The 27,136-nt window shown below is 42.4% G+C and overlaps 1 protein-coding gene across 6 annotated transcripts in view; it reads left to right on the top strand.

Moving 5' to 3' along the window:
* The window catches only part of GPD2 (glycerol-3-phosphate dehydrogenase 2), a 236,497-nt gene that overhangs the window by 80,160 nt on the left and 129,201 nt on the right, over window positions 1-27,136 (top strand). The window contains exon 1 of one of the 6 annotated variants that reach the window (XM_005202414.5): window positions 5,667-5,976. The exons of 3 other annotated variants lie outside the window; for them this stretch is intronic. The gene's annotated coding sequence lies outside the window, so the exon portion shown is untranslated. 6 annotated transcript variants of the gene reach the window in all.

Here is a 27,136-nt window from a genome sequence, read left to right as displayed (position 1 = left end):
GTAAACTTGTAGTCTTTGGTCAATGTTTGATTATCTTCTTAATTTGTAACTATTGTTAACAATGATTAAGATTATTCGATTAAGATGATTAGATTAAGATTATTAGGTGAATATATTAATAGTGCTTCCCAAATTATGTAAACTACTAAAATAATAGAATGGAAAAAAAAGATGTGAGTATACATAGCATTCAAAGCTCAGAACAAAAGTGTCTTTGCCCAATATTGAACCACGAGTCAGAATGTGTGGGCTTCAGGGAAGGGAAACGACACTGGTGATAGTTTTATAGACAGCCTATAAGTCAGGCATTTTACATATATTATCCCATTGAATATCCTATTGAATGTCCTATTGAATATCCCATTGAATATCCTATTCAATCCCAGTCTGGCTGTTGCTAGCTGTGTTATGTTGGGCATGTTACTTAGCAGTTGTATGCCTCAATTCTCCCATTTGTAAAAACAAAGCCAAGAAACCAAAAAACTCATAGTTATTCTGATGATTATCGATCACAAGTACTTGGTTAAGACTAGTGCCTGAAAGAGAGTTAGTATTGAATGTGCGCTATTAACATCCTCCCTGGATGAGGAAACAGAGGCTCTGGGAAGTTAGAGGTTAAAGAACTTAGAGAAGGATAGATTTGAAGCTCCCACACTGTTCTCTGCACCAAACAGTTTCACATTTTAGTCTTAACACTATGTTAGGCTGGGTCTTCCCAGGTGGCGCAGTGGTAAAGAATCTGTCTGCCGATGCAGGAAACACAAGAGACATGGGTTCAATCCCTGGATTGGGAAGATCCCCTGGAGAAGGAAATGGCAACCCACTCCAGTATTCTTGCCTGGAAAATCACATGGACAGAGGAGCCTGGTGGGCTACAGTCCATGGGGTCACAAAGAGTCAGATTTGATGGAGGGCATATGTACTACATGCATTAATGTTAGGCTAACTCCGGCATCACCAACTCAACGGACATGAGCAAGCTCCGGGAGATGGTGAAGGACAGGGAAGTCCATGGGGTCGCAAAGAGTTGGACATGACTGAACAACTCTGTAACTTTAGGCAAAATACTTAATAACTCGGAGCCTTGGTTTTATCATTTTTAAAACAAAAATCTGAGAGTTAATAGTATTTATGGCCCCTTTCCTTTGTATGACTTTGTATGACCCAGGTTCTGATTATCAATCTAACTGCATCTGCCAATATCTTCTCCCTCAGATTTTATATGACAGCATTTCCCAGAAAACACTAGGCCTTTTCATATTTCTAGGCCTTTAATCGTATATTCCCTCTTGTCTTAGAAGTAAGCTGCTACTTCCTCTGCAAGAGATGCTGTCCGGAATACTTGTATGCTCCATCCCAACACAGAGCTTTGAGGTCCCCGTTTAGAGTTATTAACATACTGTGCTGAAACTGTTTGTTTTCATGTGCTGTCTTATGTACTGTGCTCAGTTGCTCAGTGGTGTATGACTTTTTGACCTCGTGGACTGCAGCCTGCCAGGCTTCTCTGTCCATGGGATTTCCCATCAAGAATACTGGAGTAGGTAGCCATTTCCTACTCCAGGGGATCTTCCTGACCCAAGGATCAAATCTGCATCTCTGGTGTCTCCTGCATTGGCAGGTGAATTCTTTACCACTGAGCCACCTGGGAAGCATCAGATGGGCAAGGTACTGAAGCTGAAGCTCCAATCCTTCAGCCACTTCATATGGAGAGCCAACTCACTGGAAAAGACCCTGATGCTGGCAAAGACTGAGGGAAGGAAGAGAAGGGGTGACAGTGGATGAGGTGATTAGATAGCATCATTGACTCAATGGACATGAATTTGAGCAAACTCTGGGAGATAGTAAAGGACAGAGAAGCCTGGCATGTTGCAGTCCATGGGATCATACAGAGTGAGAAACAACTGAACAACTGAACAACAATGGCCCCATTCAATCCTTATAGTCCATAAATTTTATTATGAGCTTTGATAATCAATGAACACTAGCAGAAAGTGTGTTGCTCTCTAGAAATGGGCGAGGACTAAAAGAGTTGACCCTGAGCAGGTGATGAATGATCATAAAAAGTGTGTAACAGAATCACCAATGGAAGGTTCCCCATGCTAGAGAAAGGTTATCCCTAACAGTTGGGTTTAAGTTGTCTAAGCAGCTGACAGAGGCAGGGAAGAACTTCTTGCTTGTATTGTTACACTAGAATATAGAGAATAACCCAGATTTACCTGACAGCACTATAAAAGCAAGATAAATTAATGGCAGGCAAATTTAGATTTTGTTTGGATAGGAAGGAATGAAAAGGGAAAAGGTTTTCAAATTTCGGTAGCTAAGTGAGCCTGAAAACCTATGGTAGTCCTGAAGTTTTCACAGGCACAGGAGGAAAGAGGTGGCACTAAAGTTACTTGACACCTTCAATCTGAAAGACAGTAAACATGGTTTCATTCCAAATGCTGAGTCATGTTTATGATGACAAGGAGAAACACTTAAGACTCTAATTCTCCCGAGGTACTGGTCAGATCAGTAGATTGCCTTCTGCTGAAATAATTACTTCATGTTTTTAAATTTAGTTCTAAGTGCCACACCCTTTACATTCTCAGTTTTCTCCCTTTTTAACCCTCAGTGTGTTTGGTTTTAATTCCTTGAGAAGCTGTAGCAAGTGTATGTGTGCAGGAAAGATGTTTTTAAGTATTGTTTGTGTATCTAACCTAGTACTTAATTCTGAAGAGTAATTCGTAAATGAATGATTATTGCCCTCCTCCCTACAAAATTATCTTAAGAATGAAAAGAAATTGCTTAGGCATATGGGAAATTACATTGTATTAGATACCACAATCAGCAGCCAAATTCTTTCAGTGGAATTCTTATCATAATAAAGAAGACACAAGGGCAGAGATAGAGAGGTGGAAAGCTACTTTAGGTATTCATAAATAGTAACCTAAGTTTTAAAGCATTATGTTTAAGGCTAAAAGGAAAAAATTATTTTTATACTTTATTCCTTCTAGAAGATACTGATGGAGTAAATAGGGAATAATTTTTGATTCTGTAAGTCTGTCAGTCTTAAAGCAGAAAGATCATAAAACTCTGCATTTGGAAATTATCTAGTGCATGTGGCTCAGAAGGTAAAGAATCTGCCTGCAAAGCAGGAGACCAGGGTTCAATCCCTAGGTCAGGAAGGTCTTCTGGAGAAGGGAACGGCAAACCCACTCCAGTATTCTTGCCTGGAGAGTTCCATGGACAGAGGATCCTAGTGGGTTACTGTCCATTGGGTCACAAAGAGTTGGACATTTCTGAGTGACTAATACTTCACTTTCAGTGTTATCTTTAAGGATTAATTTTTTTAAACCACTTTCACCCTGAATAAAAGTGGATGCATAATTTATGTTGAAAAACTACAAATCAGCTATGTTTTGATGCAGTAATTGGAAGTAATTATTTCACAACAATTTCTAATTAATTTTTTTGTCAAGGCTGTTGCTGAGTTTAGATGTGTATGGAGCATGGGGAAGAGGAGGGCTGAGGTGGGTTGTTTAGAAAAAGAAGATCCAGAGTAAGCTGAATGCTTATCATGTTACCTTTTTATCTCTCCTCTCCTAACTGCTCCCATACACACTTTTTCATCTGATGCCTTTCCTGAATTCCACTGATGCCTAGGGTCCTGCTTTCCTTTGATTGCTTTGGGCCCCAACCTTGGCAAGTGAAAACATATCTGAGACTTCTGAGTTTTCTCACCACAAAATTCTCTGGTGGTGGTGGTTTAGTTGCTAAGTCATGTCCAACTCTTTGCCACCCCGTGGATGTAGCCCACCAGGCTCCTATGTCCATGGGATTTCCCAGGCAAGAATACTGGAGTGGGTTGCCACTTCCTTCACCAAGGGAATCTTCCAGACCATTGCAGATGGTCTCCTGCATTGCGGGAAGATGCTTTACTACTGAGCCACCAGGGAAGCCCCAATATTGTCTACCTCCTCCCATATCCTATTCTATCAGGGTCTGACTTGGATCAGACCATCATGGATAATCATGGGTTACTCATGAGAACTGAATCCCTGCTGGCTTGTTAGCTAGCAAGGTGACCAGGACTTGTGGGGAATATAAATAGTAGACGTAACAGGGTTCACAACACCTGAGCATTCATTTCATATCAGTGAACAGTTATCAAACATCTATTGTATTATAGGCACTGTGCTAGGTACAAAAGTGAATAATAGTAGGTAGTCTTCATATTCCAAGCAGTGAACTATCCTGGGAGAATTAGTAGGAAATCAGCCCTGGGATTTCTTTGGAAGGAATGATGCTAAAGCTGAAACTTTGGCCAGTGGCCAGTACTTTGGCCACTTCATGTGAAGAGTTGACTCATTGGAAAAGACTCTGATGCTGGGAGGGATTGGGGGCAGGAGGAGAAGGGGATGACAGAGGATGAGTTGGCTGGATGGCATCACTGACTCAATGGACGTGAGTCTGAGTGAACTCCTGGAATTGGTGATGGACAGGGAGGCCTGGCATGCTGCGATTCATGGGGTCGAAAAGAGTCAGACACAACCGAGCGACTAAACTGAACTGAATGGCACCTCAATGCAACCAGATTTTTCCTTTTCTGTGTATCATGTTCCTCTTCTAGACAAATGTTTAGGATTTGAAAAAATGAGAGCACAATGGTCTATTATAGAGATTCTTAACCCTGCGTGGGTGCACACCTGAAGCATCTGGAGGTTGGGTGGCTTTCAACAATAGTTCTCAAGCAGTAGTGTGCATCTGGATCACTGGAAGGTTTTGTTCAAAGCTCAGTTCCTGGTCCCAGAGTTTAAGAAGCAGATTCTCTGGAGATGATGGCTCCTCCAGTTACTCTCTGAGACCAACAGTTTCAAAATATAGAAATTTCCAGGTTCCATCAGCAGACTGATTCAACTGGTGTGGGTATGGGAACCTGGCATTGATCATTTAACAGCTCCCTACCGGCCCCTGGGCTGCCCTGGTGGCTCAGCAGTAAAGAATCCACCTGCAATCCAAGAAACTCAAGAGAAAGAGTTCCATCCCTGGATTGGGAAGATCCCCTGGGGAAGGAAATGGCAACCCACTCCAGTATTCTTGCCTGGGAAATCCCGTGGACAGAGGAGTCTGTTGGGCTACAGTCCATGGGGTCGCAAGAGTCGGACACGACTTAGAAGACTAAACCACCACCACCACCACCCATCCCCCATTGCAATGTATATCCAAGGCTGAGAAACACTGTTCCACTGGAAAGACAACCTGTTGGGTAGGCTGGTTTCCTGTTACTACAAGTGTGGGACCCAGTGAGTCTACATATTCCTCTGGGTCAATTATAATATAATTCTTTGGTATTTAAAGAAATTAGTAAGTGAGTTAATAAATAATTGACTGAAAAAACCCACCCCTGCGATTTTGATTCAAACTAATTTGGCTGCCTTTTTTGGAAAGGCCTTTCCAGCTGTTCCCTGGGTATTTTGCAATGCCACGGTAGAAAAGTTATGTGTAAAGCTCCCAGAGATCTTCGGAGGAAAGACCTTAAGGAAATGGGTCAATTTGAATCCCATCTGCCCCTTCCTTGGGCCCCCTTGGCCTCGTCTAGCCCTTGCAATTGCAGCAAGTGAGCTGGGCATGCTCAGTGGGCAAGGTCGGGTTTGGGGGTGCAGCCGGGAAGCCTGCTGCTCTGCTGCCCGGGCTCTCCCCTCCCCCCACCTGTAGGAGGCTGGGCCAGAGGAGCGGGTGCTCAGCATCCCACCCCCCGATGCTTGGACTTGGTCTTCCCTGCAGGTCTCCTCGAAGACATTCAGGCAGGGGTCAGGAGGCCGGGCGCGCCTCCAGAGCACCCGGGTCGGGGGTTGGGGTGGGGGGAGCCGGGGCAAGGCTTTGGGCTCTGTCGGCCGCTCCCAGGGGTCCTACAGCCTCCCAGACGCGTCTCTAGGCCCAAGGAAGCCTGCCTGCCGAGTAGGGGAAGCCAGTTTCAGGCCGGAAACAAGAAATCAGGTATGCCAGCCCCGCCGGCGTGCAGGCGGACGAGTGTCTCCTGTCTCCCAGGCAGGTGGAGAGAGCGACCCGCAAGGCGGAGGGCAGAGGAAATCGGACACCTCCACCGTCTTCTCCGGGCCTAGCCCAGCCGAGGTTGGGCCGAAGGTCTGGAGTGTGGCCAGGCGAGGACGTAGGGTAGAACCCGCAGCTTGGGGCCAGGGCCAGGGATCCGCCGCGCCGCGGCCCTATCTGGCTGGCCCTGCGTCCCCCGAGTCCCCGGTCTAGTCACGTTCACTGGGAGGCGGAGACCTTGATCGTTCTCTGCCTGCTGGTTCGCAACGCTTCCCCGCTCCCCACCCCCGGTACCCCTCCCCCCCTCCCCCATCTCTTTCACGGCAGGGTCCCCCGCCTCCACTTCCGTATTTCCCTGCTGGGCCAGAGTGAGGTCTACCGCTGGATGTGGCGGCCGAGGCGCCGGGGCGGCCCTCGGGGCGGGGAGCGGGAGGAGCAAGTTGCTCGGGAGGCGGGGGCGCGGCGGCGCTGGGCGCGTCGGGTTACACTCGGCCTGCCTGCCCGGGGGTGACATCCCGGCGCGCCTCGCCGAGAGTACCTGGGCCGAGACTCTGATTCGGGGGAGGCAGAGACTCCGCCCCGGCCGGAGGAACCCTTGCTCCTGCCCTCTCTTTCCTCGTGCGAGAGGATCAATCTCAGGTGTGTGCTTCCTGGGAGACCCCCCCCGACTCCCACCCCCGCCCCCGGTTATAGCGGGGAGTGGTCCCTCTCTGACCCGATGGAGTCGGTGTTGGGGTGGGTGGCGGAATCTGGGGAAAGGTTTAAAATTTTCCCCTACCGACAGAACGTGGGCTCGTTCCTATGGGGTTTAGCTATATACATTTTGGAGGGTGGCAAGTGGTAGGACTTTTGAGTGAGGGTTGGTATCTTATTGAAAGTTTGCTGCAAACTTTTAGTTTGTGGATGCCGCTCGTCTGATAGAAAGATCCGTTGCTCCTCTCTCAAGCAAGAGAGGTAGAGATTCTAGAAGGGAACTGAGGCTACTTTGAGATCTTAGCTGCTGGTGTGTGACAGTTCTTGGAGGAAACAGGTTTACACTGATGAACTTGAAACAGCCCCCAGTCCCCACGTAGTAACTTGCGAGTAAAAATAGATTTGCAGGGTGCTTTGGCAGGAAGGTATAGCCCTGTGAATGAAGTGCTGATCTTAGCTCTTGGTCTCTAGACTGACTTCCACCTTCTGAAAAGGAGCCTTCGCTCCAGGAACTGTCCTCAGGGGTTCCGAAGTAATTTACAAACGCAAATTCTCACTATATCTTAGTGACAGGGGTCAATCCACATTATACAACACTATAAATATCATGGGAGGGGGTAGGGGCAGCTATAGGAATAGTAATTTGGTCGACTTTTATCCTTGTATGAATAGGTGGGTGATGGGAGAGTTCCACTGAGTTCTCATTGCTAAAAACAAAACTTAGAATTTTGCATATGTTCCCAAATTTAATAGAAGTGAAGTTCGTTTTGAAGGGTGGAGGGTAAGGGGAACCACCACATTGGGGCTGGGCACTTCCTGAGAACTGCTGACCATTCCATAGTGTATGAGTGCCACAGTTCTTGCTGGCCACGGACTGGGACTGAGTGCTGGATGTCATTGCTCAAGGGGTATCATGTATAGTGATGGGGAGTCTTATGATGAGGATGTCGAAACTCTCCTGTGTTTCTCATAGGGGGATTATGTCAAATTACAGCACTCCCTTGGTATTTCCAAATCAACTCTTCAAATAATGCATCCGTACCTTAGTAATAATGGATAAAGATGGAATTTGGGGTTTGAGAACCAGCACTGTTGGAGCTGCCCATTCTTATATCTCACAGAGTCACTTTATTTTCAAAGGACATTGTGAGCAGTTTAAATACTCTGCTTCCTTCTCTCTCCTGATTTATTAAAAGATGCAGTGGTTTAGCTCAGTAATTGACGAGCGGGCCACAGTATTACCAGTGGTCAGTGTCCCCCCCCCCTTTGTTTTTGTAACTATTTAATCCTGTAAGTATTTAGAATATTTGACTATTATTGTACATAAGAAAGATCAACAATTATAATTCTCAGATTATCCTGTTTGGGTATAAGTTTTCCGCTTTCATCACTAGAATGTAAGTTCTATGAGAGGGCTTGGTCTGTCTCACACACCTTTGTATTTCTAATACCTAGAGTGATGACTAGCTTATGATAAAGGCTCAATAAATATTTTCTCATTGAGTGATTGAACTGTGGGACAAACTCTAGCTGGATATAGTAGGGGAGAAAAACCCCAGACATTTTGGCCTTAGGTAAACTATTCAACTTCACTGAGCCTCAGTTGTCTCGCTGACAAAATGTAGGAATATGTGATATCATACAGGTAAAATCACTGCTGATATTCCTGTTAGTTAGTAGACTTCAAAATACTGCTTTCTTCTTTCTTACATATTTTACTTTTTTATATTCAAAAGAGGATCACTTGGGTAAAAAATGCAGTTAGTTGGATAATTTAGCTCTTAAATGTTGTGAATGAATTATCTAGGCTTTTCCCGCATAAATTTGGTGTGTCTGATAGAGGTGGGGGGAAGGGGAGGTTAATGGCAGCTATGGTTATGACAGAAGGGAAGCAGTTTCCAGATTATTATCTAATTTCTCCTCTTTATATTTTTAATGTGATAAAATTTCAGCTCAGGTTTTCCAAAACTTTATTCTTTCTTCTTGTCAACAGCCAGACTCACTAGGTTGTCCTAAGTGCATAAATAGCATTTTAGTAAGAGCATTAGAAATTGAATATCTGTAAAGCTTGACTTCTTAAACGAAATTTTCTGTAGCTTTGTGTAGCATTACAAGTCCTAGGTAAAGAAAAAGTATGGTCATCCTGATTTTGAGAAGGTGAGAACTCATTCAACAAGGTAAAACATACAAACGCTGAACAGTTAGAGACCAACATAAGATCTTGCCTAGTCCATACCCCATGGTAGAATGTTGGCTGTAACTGTTGCGGTTATGGAGGGAGAGGTTGACATGGGCTCAAGTAGTTGGAGACCGTTTTGTGGTGAAGAGAATGTCACTTCAGCAACAAAGAGACTTAGAGTTTCTTGAAGGTTACAGCAGATCATCTTTGTTTTAAGAATGTTTGCTATTTTGTACTTCAGTGTATTAAAAAACCAGCACAATATATGCTTTCAAAAATAAACTTTCTATGGAAAAGCATATGGAAACCTACATTCTGTATGTGAACTACATGATACTTTTCACCGTGTCTCTGAAGTTTTAAAGCCCAGGATTCAAGTTAAAAATTAGAAGTCTTCATTCTTGCCACTTCTAACATGCTTGCTTAAAAAAAAAAAAAAAAGTGTCAAATGGCCTTTCTGTTACTCTATTCAGTTGTGTACAATAGGATATCATTTTCATCTGAAGTTTTTGGGAAAATTATTAGTCATTAAGTTTGGGACTCCCACACTGGCTGATTTTAGATTGTTATTTTGGGAAATAAGGAGGGATGGAATGGAACTAAGATGGTGTAATGAAAGTGGGTTTAGATACTCTTTAAAATACTCAGAAGTTCCATCAGGGCTCATCACCTAGAGTTAAGAAGGAAACTTGAAGTTGTTTTATAGAGAAAGCAGAATGTAATAAATGGCATGTTGTGTATTTCCTTGTTTTATAGTTGTTGACATGATGGGAGAAAGAAATGTAGGAGGGAGACATGATCAGATTCAATTCCAAGTGAGAGAGGCAAAGGCCAGTATGGCTAAAAGCCAGGAAATCTCTAATAACTTCAGACCTCTTCCTGTATTACCTGACCAGATATTGGTCTCAGGAGCATTTTAGGAAAAGGAAGAATGAGGAGCAGATGGTTTGACTACCTAAAGATGATTGTGGTCAGAGTTTGTCCAGAACTCTAATTTTGTGTCCTGACATGAATGTGTTTCTTTTTTCTTGTTTTCCAAAATTTTCCTCTTTTGCTGGCAGTTCTTACTAGTTCTTTGGGTTAAATATTTCTTCCTACATCATTTCTGTATTCTTGTTTTCCATTTTTCAGTTGAAAATTTTATGTTGATTCTTTCAAAATAAGATTTCTGATTCATGCAACAGACAAAACATGGTTTCTGATTTTAATTAGATCAAGTTCTGGTTCTGTTAGTTTGCTAAAATTACTGGGAAAAATTAATTAAATTGTTGTTCTCCTAAGTAAAAATTTATTATGGCAAAATATGTTAACAAAACTTAATTACTTGGGGCTATCTTTTACTTTTTTCTGACAAAATGAAGTGATTACTAATGTACTTTATTCTGTAACAGTCAGACTATTAATGGATGAGCAACAGCTGTTTCATTTAGATGTTTCTAGCCTCATATTCTTTAAATAGTGATATGTCTTCTGTGGAATTCCATATTTGATTATCCACCTATATGCTTCAAACCCCATGAATTATAACAGATAAACTGTTTCTGAAAATGAGATTTCTGGAAGCTACTACTGTCAAATGACATGGCCTATGGGTATGAGTGTGGGTGACACATGCTTAGAAAGCAGTATCACTTTGCCTTATATGCACCAGTGATGGCTAAGTCTGGTTGGTTATTCACAATAGGAACAGAAGTTGATGTTCAAGGTAAACATTTTAGGAAATTTTTCATTAGGATTTTATGAGTTTCAATAAAACACAATAAACTTCTAAATGTATTTGGAAAGTGATAAAAACAGTGTGGCTCAGAGTACTAGGTTCTCAAAAGTTATTTTCCTTTTGTTTCTACTGAAGAAAGAAAGGAAGTTTTGTGTCACTCTGATAATAACCATACTGCTTTGATCATGTCACTGCTTGCTCCACACTTCCGTGGGTCACTTTGCTCTATTGCATTCAATTCTAAATATTTGTCTTTGAATTCATGGCCCTTTCCAGTCTTGCCCCATTATTAAAGTTCTCCTGTCTTCTCTGTGAAACAATGCGGAATTCCCTAGATGTGTTTTAATCTTAGTACTGCCCCTAATGCTATTGCTCTTCCTTCCACTTCACCTGTTTGAAATCCTAGCAGTTTTTGAATGTTCTAACCAAAGGCTACCAGTTTGTGACGCTTTTCCTCCCTGCCCCAGCCAGAAGTGCTTTGTACATGTCCTAACCCCTTCAACTACTCTTTTAATGCCACTCTTAAATGTCTCCTTTACTCCTGTGTATGGTGATTATTTGAAAACATGCATCACTTCCTTTCATGCAGAAGGTCTTGCAGAGCAAGGGCTGGATCCTACACAATTTTATAGCCCTCACGTGCCCAACCCAAGTCCCTGTGTGTATTTGGAAATGGGACACCTTTACTGGGGGACACCTAGTAAATAGTTGTTGAATTAGTGATTGACTCATAATTCACTCATCCCTTAATTACCAAGAGTAAGTGATAGATATGAGTGGGGTGTGATTGGACAGCAGGTGACACACAGGCAGATACATTTCAGCTAATGAGTTTAATGGAATCTTTAGCTTTTTCTCAGGCATCCTCTTTACACATTTTGGCAGTTTTTGTATCTAAAGGATTTTAGTTTTAGGAGCAGGAAAGGGAAATTGCTGAATTTGAACCAAAGTTATAAAAGCAATCTGTGAAGAACATCAGTGGAGGAATCTGCAAATGGGAAGGTCATATACTAACCACTGAAGAGTCACCTTTGTCAGAGCCCTTAGGGCTCCTTTCTCTTCACTAACTTCTCCCTTCTTCTCCACCTGCCCAACTAATCCAGTCTCTTCTAAGAAAGAGTCCAGAAATTTAATTTATAACAAGAAGATTGATAAAATTGATGTTTCTAGTTGCTAAGTCATGTCCGACTTTGTGACCCCATGGACTGTAGCCTACCAGGCTCCTCTGTCCATGGGAGTTCTCCAGGGGAGAATTCTGGAGTGGGTTGCCATTCCCTTCTCCAGGGGATCTTCCCAACTCAGGGATCGAACCTGCATCTTCTATATTGGCAGGCGGGTTCTTTACCACTTTACCAGGGAAGCCGATTGATAAAAATTTGCTTGTCACTATTTCCAAAGTCTCTGGATTCTAAGGGAACAAAACTTTGAAACCATTTATGTAGGATAGGTAGAAGGAGTTTTGAGTGGTGGTGTTTAGTTCTCTGCATCCCTGAAGTCATATTATAGCCACCTACCTGTGGCTTTGGTCGTTCTCTGCTCCTGTCAGTATCTTCCTCTGTAAAATAAGGTGATAGAACTATATGAATTTAAAACCATAAAAGAGAGAGGTATTTTTATTTCTCTTGTCATGTCTTCCAAGGGGAGAACACATGGGCTCTGTTCTCCACTGGACCTGGTTTAACTGTTCATCTTACTTCCCGGAGTTTGGAATGTCCTTTCAGCCTTTTCAGATGTAGCATTCATAGTGGGAGGATACTACATTCCCTGTATCTCCCTCCTGGCTTGTGCGCATAGGATCTGTTAAAATAGATATCTTTTCACTTCTCTCTTTCATTGTCTTAGTCTTTCCTCTATCCAAGGAACTGTGATATTTATCTAAAAAAATATAGATTCACAGAATTTTAACATAGGAAGAGGGTTAAAGATCTAACCCAACCCTGTCTTTTTATTACTGATAATAAATAGTAATGGTAATGTTAAGTATCATTTGGAGCAATCACCCTTTTCTAGGCCCTAGGCTAAGCACTTTGCACACATTATTTAATACATCAGCAGTGAACTCTGTTACATCAATGAGGAAACTGAGTTCCAAAGAACCTAAGTGACTCACTCAAAGCCACAGCAAAGTTCTGATCGGACAGAAACTCCCTTGAAAACTGTGTAAAGAAAATAATAGATTTGAGATAGTCCCACTTACATTTCTGTAATATATTTCCTGCTTTTTTGCTACCTTGGATTCCCCTCCTTGACTCATTGAACTTTGCCTTTTGTACTTCCTAATAGTTGATGTTGTGGTTCAACAGTTTCCGCCAGTGATGCTAAACTTGTTCAGACATTGAATGCATAGCACAGTATGTCTTCCTGAGACAATATTCCTTTTGACTTGTCTTCTGGGAACCGTGATGTTGTTGTTCAGTTCCTAAGTTGTGTCTGACTCTTTGCGACCCCATGGACCACAGCACACCAGGCTTCCCCTATCCTTCACTATCTCCTGGAGTTTGTTCAGACTTGTGTCCATTGAATTGGTGATGCCATCCAAGCATTGCATCCTCTGTTGTCCCCTTCTCCTCCTGTGCTCAGTCCTTCCCAGCATCAGGGACATTATTAAAATACTTTTTAGTCTTAATGGCTGTGGAAACAACCTGCAACTTGATATCAGTCTGCTTTTTCTGCTTGTACGCCTGGGCTTGTAAAATGCTCTTAGGAAAATGAACACAGTCGTGCAAACTGGAGGCACCCACAAATTAATGTTCTCCAGTTTTAGCCACAGGGCAGTTCTCTTATCTTTACCTGTTTCTAGACAGCTCCTTTTATGGTTTTCCCCCATAATTTTCCCAAACTTCCCATATTTTCTATTTTCTTTAAGCCTGTTACCCCACTGTGCATTTCCTTACCAGAAGATGATCGTTAGTGGTTAGAACAGACTAAACCGTTCTGCCAGATCTGAAAATAGATAAAAGCACAGACACAGCAGACGTTTATTTCTCAATCATGTCATGTTCTTGGTTGGTGGATGACTTTCCTCTAATTGGTGACTCAGGCACCCTGGACCCTTTCATTTTGTGATTCTGCTGTCCCTTAGGGCTGTGTTTTCAACTGTCTTCAGCTTCTCTAAAAGAGAAGAAGCCTATTCACTCTCTAAATAGTTAGTCTTGAAATGAAGACAACAGTTCCACTCACGTAGCATCAGCCAGAAATTAGGTGCACAGTCACACTTACGAACGAAAGAGACTGGCAAGTGTAGTCTGGCTGGGAGAGGAAGAGACTGTGGGTTTTTGGTAAAAAGTTAGCTGTCTCCATTACAGTGTCCTTGCCTCCTGTTATACTGAGAATGCAGAGATATCACATCCACTCTTAAAATTTTGTCCTCCTTTCCACATCCTCCCTGTATCTGAATCCATTAATTCTATCATTAACAACCAACTTAGAGTTTTCCAGAGTTTATGCTTTCCCCAATGTTCTGGATCCCCCATTTCTTCAGCTAGCTTACTCTGTGAAATTTCTCTGTGTTCACTTGCCTTTTATTTTATTTTGTATTGTTATTATTATTGTTATTTTTTCTAATTTTGGCCATGCCGAGGAGCATGTGGGATCTTAGTTCCCTGACCAGGGATTGAACCCATGGTCTCTGCACTGGCAGCACAGTGTCTTGACCACTGGACCTCCAGGGAAGTCCCTTACCTGCATTCTAAATATTTACAAGAATGTTCAGGATTCTCCCATCACAGTAGTAAAAAGACCAAAATCCCAACTTATTCGTTCCTCTGATCTGCCCTCCTCTCTTGCTTGTGCTCTTTCTCTCCTTTCAAGCTACGCTTCCTGAAAGTGTTTTATGTTGTTTTTCTATATCCTTATTTTCCATCCACCCCACAACCATTGAAAATTTGGCTGTACCTCAGAGGAATCTGTTCTTTTTACAATTACTGGTGTCTTCCTGACTGGCAAATACATGGATCTTATTGTTTGAAACATTTGTGATTCTGCTGATTTACCCTTTTGTGAAACAGAACTTTCACTAGGCTACCATGACACTTGGTTCTCTGTTTGGACTAGTCCTTATGGGTCTCTTTGCAGTTCCTTCTGCTTGATATGTTGTAGTTCCCAGGGTCTGTTCTTAGTTCACTGTCTTCTTATTGTAGATTTTCTCTGTACTATCGAGTACATCTGTATATTTGCTTTCGATCATTTCAAGTCAGCATCCCCAACCAGACCTCTTCCCTGGGTTCAGACTATAGAGATTTCACTTGGATGTCCCACAGTCCAGACAAGATTGATAATTCCTCTTCACCACTCTTCTCTCATGCTATTTATCCTCTCATTGAAGAGCGCCACTATCCTTTCTCCCATCTATATCACTAACTCATTCGTTATCAGTCACCTACCATGTGCCAGGCATTTTTCTACAAATTAAAAGTATACTGGTATACAAAACAGATACAGTCTCTTCTCTGGTAGAGTTTGCATCTCTAGAGTTCTTGTGGCTGGACTAATAATAAAATTGACATAAGATATTAACAGGAGATAAATTTTAATTTGTGCATACAGAGGTCTCATTGAAATGGGACCTAAGAAGTGGCCAAAGCAGGCAGCTTTTATACTTTTTAGACAAAGAAACAATACATTTGTGAGAAATCAGCAGGGCAAAGAAATTTAGGTTTTGATGCTCCATTAGTCAGGAACCTAAACGTTTGGGCCTGAGGTAGTACTAAAGAAGTAACAAGGTTTATTCACATAGGAATTTCTGCCCGAATTCCTATCTCTGTCCAAAAGGGTGTCCTCCCTCTAGATGTAAGGAGTGTACCTTTCCTGAAAGCAAGAAATAAATCCCTCATGAGATTTATTTATTTATTTTTTAGAGAGACAAAAGGGAGAGTTAGACTGCCCCTCTTGCATTCACCATTTCTTAAGTAACTTGAATCCAAAATAATCAATATGCCATTTTATATGTTCTGGGGATGGCCTGTCCTGAGCCCCAACAACATTCTAGCGGGTAGAGGAAAGAAATAATAATGATTAAATAAAGATGAGACATATGAACTGATGGAAGCTATGTTATTATTTTGAATTTGGATGGTTTGGGAAGGCCTCTGAGGAGCTGACATTTGAGCCCGGCCCTGAGTGAGCAGAAGCTGACTTGTATAGAGATGAGCTAAGCATTCCAGGCAGAGGAGACAGCCGGTGCCAAAACCCTAATTGTATTCTTGATGAATCTGATGGGCAGGAGAAGGTAAATATAGCCAAAACTTAGTGAGAGGGAGAGGTATTAGTTTATTATTAGTTACATATACTAATACATATTAGTATATGTATTAGTTTCCTGTGGCTGTTAAACATATTACCACAAACTTGGTGGCTTAAAACAAGAGAAATGTGTGCTGTCATAGTTCAGGAGGCCAGAAGTCCAGTTACTATGCTCTCTTCTGAGGTGCTAAGGGAGAAGCTGTTCATTGCTTCTTTCAGCTGCTCGTGGCTCCCAGCATTGTCTTCACCTCTGTGGTCATACTGCCTTTCAAATCTCCCTTGGCTTCCCTCTTATAAGGATATATGGGATTGCATTTGGGGCCCACTCTGATAATTCAGGATAATCTCCCCACTTAAGAGCCTTTATTTAATCACATTTGCATAGTCTTTTTGTTGTTGTTATGTAAGATAACTCATCGGTACCAGGATTTAGGATGTGACATCTTTTCCATGCCAATAGAGCCTTCTCTGGTGGCTCCCCTGCCAATGCAGGAGAAGCAGGTTCAATTCCTGGGTTGGGAAGATCCCATGGAGAAGAAGATGGCAACCCACTCCAGTATTCTTGCATGGGAAATCCCATGGACAGAGGAGCCTGGTGGGCTACGGTCCATGGAGTCACAAGAGAGTTGGACATGACTTAACAACTAAACAACAACAAATTCAACCTACCATAGTGTCCAAGAGAAGCTTTAAAAAGTAGGCAAGGGTCAGATCTTATAGAGCTGTACAAGCCGAGATAAAATATTTAGATTTCATTCTAAGGTTGTACAACCCATTGGAGGATTATGTACTGGTAAATGAAATACGGTTTTGCTATAAAACAGTGTCTCTCAACTTTTTTTTTTCCATTATATCATTCCAAGAAGCAAAATTAAGTCGAAGTTAATTAATTAAAATTTTAAATTAATTTTTCTCTGCTGCTGCTGCTGCTGCTGCCACAAAGTCGCTTCAATAGTGTCCGACTCTGTGCAACCCCATAGACAGCAACCCACCAGGCTCCTCTGTCTGCGGAATTCTCCAGGCAAGAGTCAAGAGTACTGGAGTGGGTTGCCAATTCCTTCTCCAGCAAGAGTATATTCCTTAAATATTAAAAAATAAGATTTTGTTGGTCAAAGTTGAGCTTTGGAGGACAACACTCATGTAAGACTTTTCTTTGCCTCCCCCCATCCCCCAAGAACCAACTTTGTCTCTTGTAGGTGTTACTGTTCCCACTGAGCATGGGTGCTATCCAAGACTGACCTGGGTGCACAAAGTGGATTGGATTGTGGTAGGTGGGAGAGGGAAGATTAGAAGCGGTACTCTAATTAAGAGACTATTTTAGTAGCCTAACTAAGGGATTACAGTTGTATAGACAAGCATGTGTTAAAGATGGAAAGAAGTGCATGGATTTAGGACTTGTCTTTGCAGTTGAGTTAGTTGACTGAACTTTCTGACAGATTAATTATCTGGAGAGAGGAAACGGGAATCAAGACAAAAGCTTACATTTTTAAACTGAGCTATTGGACCATAAAACCAAGAAGGGGAGATTTGGGAGAGAAGCAATTTGTGTACTTGAAGGAATCGGTAAGATGTTCTGTTTTGGCTGTGTTAAATTTGAGATGTTTCTTAGACATTCCTCTGGAGATGTCAGTTAGACAATCAGATAAATGGAATCTGGAGATTCTAGGAGGGGTTTGGAGAAGGCAATGGCACCCCACTCCAGTACTCTTGCCTGGAAAATCCCATGGACAGAGGAGCCTGGTGGGCTGCAGTCCTTGGGGTCTCGAAGAGTCGGACACGACTGAGCGACTTCACTTTCACTTTTCACTTTCATGCATTGGAGAAGGAAATGGCAACCCACTCCAGTGTGTTTGCCTGGAGAATCCCAGGGACGGCAGAGCCTGGTGGGCTGCCATCTGTGGGGTCACACAGAGTTGGACACGACTGAAGTGACTTAGTAGTAGTAGTAGGAGGAGGGGTTTTGGCTGAAGATGAGGAGCAAAAAGTTATTTACATATAGGCTGTATTTGATGCTGGATGGAATTACCTGTGAAGAGTGTGCAGGTAGAGAAGAGGGCCATTGGAATACTGTATTATGTGAAAGAGAAGGAGTTGCCAGTGGATATGAGGGAAACCAGGAGAGTGTGGTATCCTTAAACTTAAGGACATTGCTGGTGGTACAGAGGTTAAAATCCACCTCCCAATGCAGGGGACGTGGGTTCCATCCCTGGTCGGGGAACTAAGATCCCACATGCAGCAGGGTGACTAAGCCCATGTCCCGCAACTACTGAGTCTGGTGCCACAGGGAAGTCCCAAAGCAAAAAAAAAAGTTCAAAGTGTTTTTAAAAGGAGTGGTTAAAATGTTTTTCAAAAGTTTATAGGATTGAGTTGTGAAAGTAGAGACAGTGCATAGAGACAACTCTTTTAAGTAATTGTGTCATGAAGAAAAGCAGAGCAATGGAAAAGTTCCTGGAAGGAGTTACTGACTAAGGCAGGGCTTCTTAGAACCAGAGAGTAATAGGATGAGTTTAAGTAGAGAGGCAATGATATTAATAGAATGATTAACTAGAGAGGAAGAACTAATGAAGGCAGGCGAGAGTGATACTAATGAAGGCAGGCAGTGGATACCTGCTGGAGTATAATTCTTGAAGAGACAGGAAGGGAGATTTAGGGACAAGTGAAGAGATTGGTTTTCACTAGGATCAGGGACATTTCATTCAGGAAAGGATGAAGAAAGGAAGGAAGCTCTGCAGAGAGAATGCATAGAGAGGCTGAGAGGTCTGTTTGAGTGGTGGGAAGATGAAGTTCTTACCTCATGGGCTCCACTTTCCCAATGATGTGTGATGAGGATGTGGTGGGAAAAGAGCTGATGTGAAATGGCTATTTTGAAACATCCTAGGAAATGAAATAATAGGATTGCTGGTCAATATGTATTGCCCATTAGAGACCTGTAGCCACAAATGTAACTGAGCTAGTTGTAGATGAAGTTTTTTTTCTCCAGGCAGTTTCTTTAGCTGTTTGGGTAGAGGTGTGGAGCAGGCAGATAGTTGGGCTTAATCAACTTGAGGATTTGCCTGGTAAGTTAGAAGCAGAAAGAGAGGAGCAAGGGAGTTAAGGGTACTTTCAAGGGAAAGTGTACAATGATGGACCTTGACCATAAGCTGGACAGAAAAGGAAGAGAGTATGTAACTTTGTAGTGGAAATTGCCAATGGATTGGAAAACCAGGTAATGCCAAGAAGATGTTGGAATGGAAATACCAGAGTAGATAAGCTGGAAAAAGAGGTGTTCACATGTAAGATGCTGGAAGCTGAAGTCTCAGAGCTGGTGCAAGTAATAATGATGCTAAAATGAAAGGTTATGACAATGAGAGCAGGTGGCTGAGGCAAGGTAAAAGAGAACACTCTCAGAGGTGAAGAGCTTTAGGAACTGGGACCTCCTTGTATATATGGGAGACAGAAGACATGAAGACAGGAGCTTGGGAGGGGAAAGAGCCAGGTGCTTATGTAATCAGCGAATGAAGAAACAGCAGTAGATGGGTAGATGGCAGCAAGGAGGGATGAAGGGTGGTAAGTCTAATGACATGAACTTCAAAACAGGTAAGAGAGGATCGAGAGAGGATTTGAGAGAGGATCGAGGAGAAATTGGAAGATAAATGGGGAGACACTAGATCTTCTGGCTGGGAGATTTGCAGAATGGAAGCAGGAGTCTAACTTAAAGTATTTACAACTAAAATGGAATGGGTACTGCAGGTACAGATCTTTAGCCTGGGCAGGAGTCCTGGGAGCCTTCTGTGAACCTGGACATTAACTCTTTAGTCACTTAATCAAAGGAAGTTCCCAGGAAAGGGGCTAGTTATCACCTGGTTCAGGGGTGTTTTGGTATTTTAGCAGCAGTACAGCCATCCCTGTTTATGCTGGCTGAACAGTAGACTTAAATATGTGAGTATAAATAACCTCCCCTTGAGGGATGCTGTGAAAGCAGCGTTAGTAGGCTTCAGCCTTCAAAATTCAGATTAAATCTTGCTTTCTCCATGTTTTCAGGATATTACCTGGCAAAAGGAACATCTGGAGAAGAAAAGGATAGTTTTGAGTTCTAGAGGGCTTAACTGGGAAGGAGGGGGCGCTGAGGAGGTGAGAGATGGGGCAGACTGGGCTTCTGGTGATGACTGAGGTAAAGGGGATTAAAGAACATGCTGGGATCAGTGCCAGTGGTGTCCTAGAAGAAGCTTGGTGCAGACCTCTGGCAGCTCCTGGTGCAGACCTCTGGCAGCTCCTGTTGAAGTGGTGGCCAAGGGTGAACAAAAGCCTCCTTGGAGTGTCTGTAGCCCTAGGGCATCTCCTGTTGGCTTGGTGGCCAATTGGAGTATAAAACCCTCCTAGGGGACTGCTCTTAAGTGGCCAGAAGCATCAGGTGCTCTGAGGGCCTGTTCTCAGCCAGAATGATGGTGCAACCCCTGGGGAAGATACTTTCTCCTGTTTGGCAGAAGCTAAGGAGTGCTGCTTCTGGGGACCACCGTCATAGTCCAGAGTATTTAGACTCTGCTCTCTGCTCTGTTGTCACTGGCTTAGTACAGACCTGTAGAAGTCTGGGTCAGGGTGTTTACAATCAGTCTCTTGATTTCCCTTCTCCCAGATGCATGTCCTTTTAGTTTATCTCCTAGCACTGCTTCTGGGAATGGGAGGATGGGCTTTTAAATTTAAATGTGATTCTATCCTGCCTATTAGGAATATTGTGAGGATTAACATAATGTGCATCAACTAACCAGCGCAGTCCTTGTAACACAGTATGCAGCCAAGAATATGCCTAAAAGCCTTCACTGGTGATATATTGTTTACTGGACAAAGAGCAAAGTCCTGTGCAATTGTAGGTAACATCTCCTTGCCTGCCTGTTCAGTCTCCTCACTGCCTCACTTATGACCGTTTTATACCAGCCTGTTCTCTAGGCATACGTTTCACGCCTCCTTGTTCTTGAAAATGCAGTACTCATTCATACAGTCATGACTTCCCTCACATTCCCTTGGATCTGTTGAACCTTCAACATTCGAGTTGATTATTGCTTTCTCTACAAATCTGCCCTGATGATGTTTCCTACCTCCTCTTAACCCCATATGTAATTACTCCCCTAGCCCCTACTCCAAATTTTACTTGGATCACTCGTTTGTTTTAGAATCCTCTTCTCAAAGTAATAAGTTCCTTAAAAACAGAAACTATTCATCTTTGTTTACTCACAGTCTAACACCGTAGGTGCTAGATGAATATGTTGAATAAATGAAAATCAAGTACATGTTTAAGTTTTCATATTGCCTTTCTGTTATGAAACATAAATTATATTTTGTACACATTCTTTTTCTTTACTAGTGGAGGCAAATTTTTTGATGAGGTAGAGGATGCAGAAGAAAATGGGTAACCAGGTAGTTAGTTAGTATGGGAGGCAGACTTAGACCTGTGTTCTTTTTTTTTTACCAAGTGACTTTTGTTTATTTTGTTCACCATTGTCATTGTTTTATGTTGAGTTGTAATCATTAACTTTTCCAGTTATACCCCCAAGGGAATACAAACATCAAACAAATGTGGGTTACTGGTGTTGGTTAGGTATGCTTGAGTGGGCAGCTTGCAAGTCCTACTTACAGTTGCCGGATTGGTGTGTGGACTTGGTGTTAACATGCTCATTTCCTTTTAGGTCTCTTCAGACCTTGGTTTCCTTGATCCTACATGGATGAACTGATTAATTATACCTAATAAAGAATGACATCAGCAATCAGAGTCTGGTCAGAGAAGGGTGGGGAGAGCAAATGTGAGATGAGGTGGCAGGAGTGAGTCACTCCTGGCTGTCGGTGGATTGGGAGTGGTAGTGAGAGGGCGAGGATGGGTTGGGGGTGGTGGAGGAATCTGTGGGGAGCAGAGGGGATTGTGTGGACATGGGTAAAGGTGGTTTGGGGGACACAATAGACTACTGGCTAGTGGTTGGCATGCATTCCTCACCCTATCTGAACTAAAAATAAATACCAGGAAATATTGTGAAGAGAGGACAAAAAACAAACAAACAAACAAACAAAAAAAACCCAACAGTCTTATGGCTCAAAGTTGTCACAGTGACTTGGGTTAACTCAGGACACAAACCTTACATCAAGCCTCTCATGGGGACTGTTTCCAATCCGCTGACTAATTGAGGTACTAGAGACAGGCTAGGAACAATTGACCCTGTGTGATCAGAGTCTGACCTAAAGTGAAGAGTCTGCTGTCTCCCTGTGACTTCTGGGACAAGTAACCTGTGGCCTAGAGTGAGGTCTGTATTAGAGGAGGGGCTTTACTGGATTTTTATTTTTGATAGAACACTCCACAAATCACAGTATCCATTCTGTGGGAGCCCGCTGTAGTTATGTATGAGCAATGGGAGCTGTTGCCGCAGATATATTTTTATATCTTATTTGTGTGCCTGCTCAGTCACTCAGTTGTGTCCGGCTCTCTGCAACCCTGTGGACTGTAGCCCGCCAGGCTCCTTTGTCCGTGGGATTTCCCAAGCAGGAATACTGGACTGGGTTTCCATTTCCTTCTCTAGGGGTACACCTTATTTACATTATCTCAAATCCTCAATATAAGTTGTGAACTAGATGAGATTTTATGTATGAGAGGATGGAAACTCACAGTCACACCACTAGTAAGTGACTGAGTTGGAATTCAGTCCAGGGGTGTCTCTGATGACCTCTACACTGCCTGCCTCCCACAGGGAATGGTCTGTTGACTGGTCAGTGGTGGTGTCTGAATTTGCCAAGAACAGCACCTTGTGATGAGAACAATCCCAGCTGTGCCTAGAGAAGGGGCTGTGTTCCTGTGTATAAGCGCTGAATTATCACACGACAGGCACAGGGAGAGAGTGTTGGCCTTCATCTCGGATGGTCTGTCCTTTCTCCATGTACCTGTGGGCTTCCTTCAGGGCTGGCACAGTGGAGGGGCCCCCTGAGTGTATTGTTGGCTGAAGCATTTCTGTGTTTATGGAGTTGAAGCCTGGGGAACTCTAAATTCCAGTAAGTTCAATCAGCTTTGCAGTCACTAGTTTGATTAGTTGTTGGGATTTCGGATTTTGTGTTAAACTTTAAATCCCCGAGACAATATAATATGAAATTAACCATATATACATAACTAGTTCAGGGGTAGTTTAATTCAGGCTTAAATAGTTAATTGTGTCCAATGCTTGAGGCACATTCATCCTAGGTAGGGTAGAGACTGTACTTCAGAATGAAGTAGATAATTCTGTGATATTTTCTAGTTCTTATTCCAAGATTTGTAATCAATTCTACAGGCAAACTATCCTTTTCCTTTCTTTGTGTGGGTCTTTTACTCTGTCTAGTTCATTAGAGGTGAGAAAAGTTGTGTAACAGTAAAATCACTCAAGTAAGTGGTCAGATTGTAGGGGATTTAGTCAAATGTCAGCTATCTGTCTGCACTGTGCTCTTCAGAGTCCTTATTTTTTTTTCCACTTTTCTCTCACTTGCATATTCACACACTAGATTGGTTCTTTTTTCTTATTACGAGAATAACACATGCTCATTTTAGAAAGTTAAAAAATAATACACATAAAGAAGATAATAAAAATGACTTTCAGCCCTTCCATTCAAAGATGAGATTTTAAACATTTTCGGGTGTGTCTTTCTAGCTTTCGCACGCGTGTGTGTGTGTACACACATATGCTTTAAAACAGAAACACACAGATACTATTTTATCTACTTTTGTTCTCTTCATGATTAATTTTCTATTGCCTGGTACCCCATCTCTATGTAGAGTATAATTAACCCAAAAAGAATGAATTCCTAAGCAGTCAAGAAATTTTAGAATGTGTAACTTATTTAAGACTGTCCACTAATTTCTAGACCTTTATAATTATTACCAGCATAAAAATGTTGCTTTCAAGTCTGAATGGGTTAAGAGGATTGCAGTCATTTGGACCCAGTGAGTGTCCTATGCTTGTGGTCCAGTTGAGATGGGAAAAATGTCAGGAGGCTCTGGGGAGCAAAAGGCCAGGGTTATGGGATCTAGCAATAACTCGAAAAAGGAACTGTCCAGATGATCTCCATCTCTTATGTGAGGACTTTGAAAGGACAGGTGGCTTTGCTGAGGCTGATATTGTCACGGGGTAGAGGTCTGCCTCTGGTTGCTGACTGCCTGTCCTGTGATGCTGCAGAGCCTTAGGAGACAGCCTGAGAAGCAAACCATGCTTCTGGCCACTGCCAAACTAATGACTAAGGAGATGGGTGCAAGTGTGGTGGGTGAGGTCATGCCTGCAGGTCGCTGTGTTGATGTTGGAGGCTGGAGTTTGGGGAGGCTGGAGTTTCAGGAGACCTATTCGAAATGCCATTTTGGAAGTCAGTTTTGTAAGTCCTGACGGCCTCGTGGTTAAGATCACAGGCTCAAACTATGGGCTAAATTTTTTGGATTAACTTGGGGTTTCACTTCACAGTATCTGAAAACTTACGGTTGAGAAGAGGCTGTTTAGTATAAATTGCTAATGTGCTCTGCTGATTTCCATCAGTTGTGTGCTTTGACTGACAACAGTGCGAGCCTAGCCCACTGGGGTCTGGTGAATTATATGTGCTCAATCAGAGTGTTTCTTGAGCTGGAATTGAAATGCATGGCCCTTTAGTTTCCAGTATGATGCAGACACTCAGGCAATTGACTTTTGCTCTTCAGTTTCCAGCAGGGGGAAAATTATGAAATAAAATGGGGAGAGGCCAGGCATCTTCAAGATTCATACCCATAAATATAAATAACCATAATTAATCATATGCAGTCTCTCTTGTCTATTACGTCTATACTCAGTGTGTCAGTAAGTTTCACACAGCTCCTTAACGCCCTGCTGTGCAGTTGGTGGGGAATATTCTAAGTTCCTTGGCGTGTTGAGATGTGACCTGGGCTTCTTTTCCAATATGAGTTCAAAATCAGTTCAAGATATAATGAGTTGTGAGGGGGAAAGTCACCTGCAACATACCCTAGCCCTAGGGGGAAGAGAAGTATAAAAAAGACTTCTGCTATTGACATTTGAGAGCTCTCTCAGTTGATACCCTGTTCTTTGTTACCACCTTGTTAGACTGAATGGGCTGGAACAGTCTTACAAGTGTGTTGAGTTTAACAGATATTTACATTCAAGATTATCACTGAAGTGTTTGTTTTCCTATTTTTGATTGTGGTTTACAGTTTTTACTATTTTCTTATGTGATTTATTAATTCTTCCCCCATCTCTCCCCATTACATCCTTTTTTCGTACTTTAACCTGCTTATTATGAACAGGGCTAATGGTGTCCTCAAGAAAAAGCAACTGCTGTTACTCTTATTTCCTTGGGGAGCATCCTCTATGCTGTAGCTAGGATCCATCTTCTTTCCTTCCTCTGTCTGTATAAATTCCATCATATCATTGCATTAATTAGGATCTTCCATTGATTTTTGTGTCTCTATCGTGTCAGAAGAAACACCTTGCTGGAAGGAAGTCATATGTGATTTGGCTTCTGTCTGGCTCCCTGACCTGATCTGGAACCCACTGCCTGGATCATTCACTGCGTTGCCCCCGCAGTGGCCTTTCAGTGTCCAAGAGAGGCCAAGCTTACACACCCTGTGTGTCTTTGCATGTCTGTCCCCTCTGTGTGGAAGGCCCTTCTCTTAGGGCTCTATGCAGTAGCTCCTCCTCTTCGATTATATTTATGTCAAATAACCTGCAGGGACATTCTGTCTAAAGTAGATCCCACCTACTCACAGACTTAGAGAATGCGTTTATGGTTGCTGTGGGGGAAAGATGAGGTAAAGGGATAGTTAGGGAAAAAATAGCTTTTTAACTTCAAAATGTTGATGCCAATTGAGTTAACTCAGCCTTATTCATTATTTTTGTCATCGAATACAAGGAAAATGTACCAGTTCTTTCAAAAGCTATAGTAGCAATTGCATTATATACGTCATTAAAAATGCATTTTAGGAAATACTTGTTGAAGATAAGTTAGTGGACGTGTACACACTGCTATATTTTAAGTGGATAACCAACAAGGACCTATTGAATAGCATGTGAAACTCTTCTCAGTGTTACATAGCAGCTTGGATAGGAGGGCAGTTCAAGGGAGAATGGATACATGTATATATATGGCTGAGTCTCTTCCTTTGCTGTTCACCTGAAACTGTCACAGCACTGTTAATCGGCTATCCCCCAATACAAAATAAGAAGTTGAAAAAAATTATGTAGATCCCCAAGTCACTCTCCGACCTAATTATATTCTTCATAGCACTTATCGAAATACTCAGTTTTTAGATTTGTTTATAGGTTTCTCCCAATCCACGGGAGAAGAACAATTTCCAGCCCCTAGAGCAGTGCTGAGGATGTAGCAGACATTCAGTCAGTCCCAGTCAAATCCATGTTGTGGGAATGAACACCTCTCTTTTCACCTTCCTTAGTTGGGCGATTCCTTCAGTGACACTGTCCTGAGGATTTGTTGAACTCTTGCTTTCGTTATTTTCTTAGAGTGTACAGTTTTTATTTTTCCCATACCAATGTTAGGTGTGTTTTTCATAAACCAGTTTCCATCAACGAATTTTGAAGTTTTTTAGGAGTGGCAGATAGCTTCTTTTTTGGCCCATTTATCTGTAAACTTTTCTTTAAATCCAAGAGAGCACAAAGATTCCAGTTGTTTCTAGAGCAGAAGCACACAGTTTTGCCATATTTTTTTTTTCAATATACGCAATGTGAATTTGTTCAGATGAGGCAGAATTGAAATAAGAGTTTTCTTTTTCTTATCTTGGACTATGTATTTGTATATGGTTTGAGGTTCTTAATCTTCATGAGAGACTTGTGTGGTTCGTCATCCACACTGCGTACGACAAACTTCAGACATTAATCTGGTAAGATGCCCTGAGCTAGACCAAAGGAAGGAAGCAGGAAAAAGCCCTTGAATAGACAGATAGAGCCAGAATGTTGAAAATCCAAGCACTAGAATGCTAATAAGTTGCTCCTTTTGCCTTGCTCATAGTTACTCATTTGTATTTTAAATACGGGTTTAGCTAACTTGGCTGTCGCTTTTCTGACCATGGTGGCAACAAGTTAGAAGTAAGCTGGAGAGCTCACAGATCAAAAGGGAGAATTACCGTCAGCTTGAAAGTTTGGAAGAAACAGGAAAACTTTATAAAGCAGATACAAGTAGAATTCAAATGGGAGCAGTCTGTGGTTTGGAGCCACTGAGTAAAGTAATAGTATTCAACTGTTCCTGAGGACATTGCCCTTAGGAGCATAGACTACATAGTTCATAAGAATGGCTCCAAGTCATCA

Source organism: Bos taurus, chromosome 2, assembly GCF_002263795.3.
Source record: "Bos taurus isolate L1 Dominette 01449 registration number 42190680 breed Hereford chromosome 2, ARS-UCD2.0, whole genome shotgun sequence".
NCBI classification, from domain to species: Eukaryota; Metazoa; Chordata; class Mammalia; order Artiodactyla; family Bovidae; genus Bos; species Bos taurus.
Note: the sequence above shows the minus strand (reverse complement) of the source record. Positions and strands in the feature narration are given on the sequence as shown.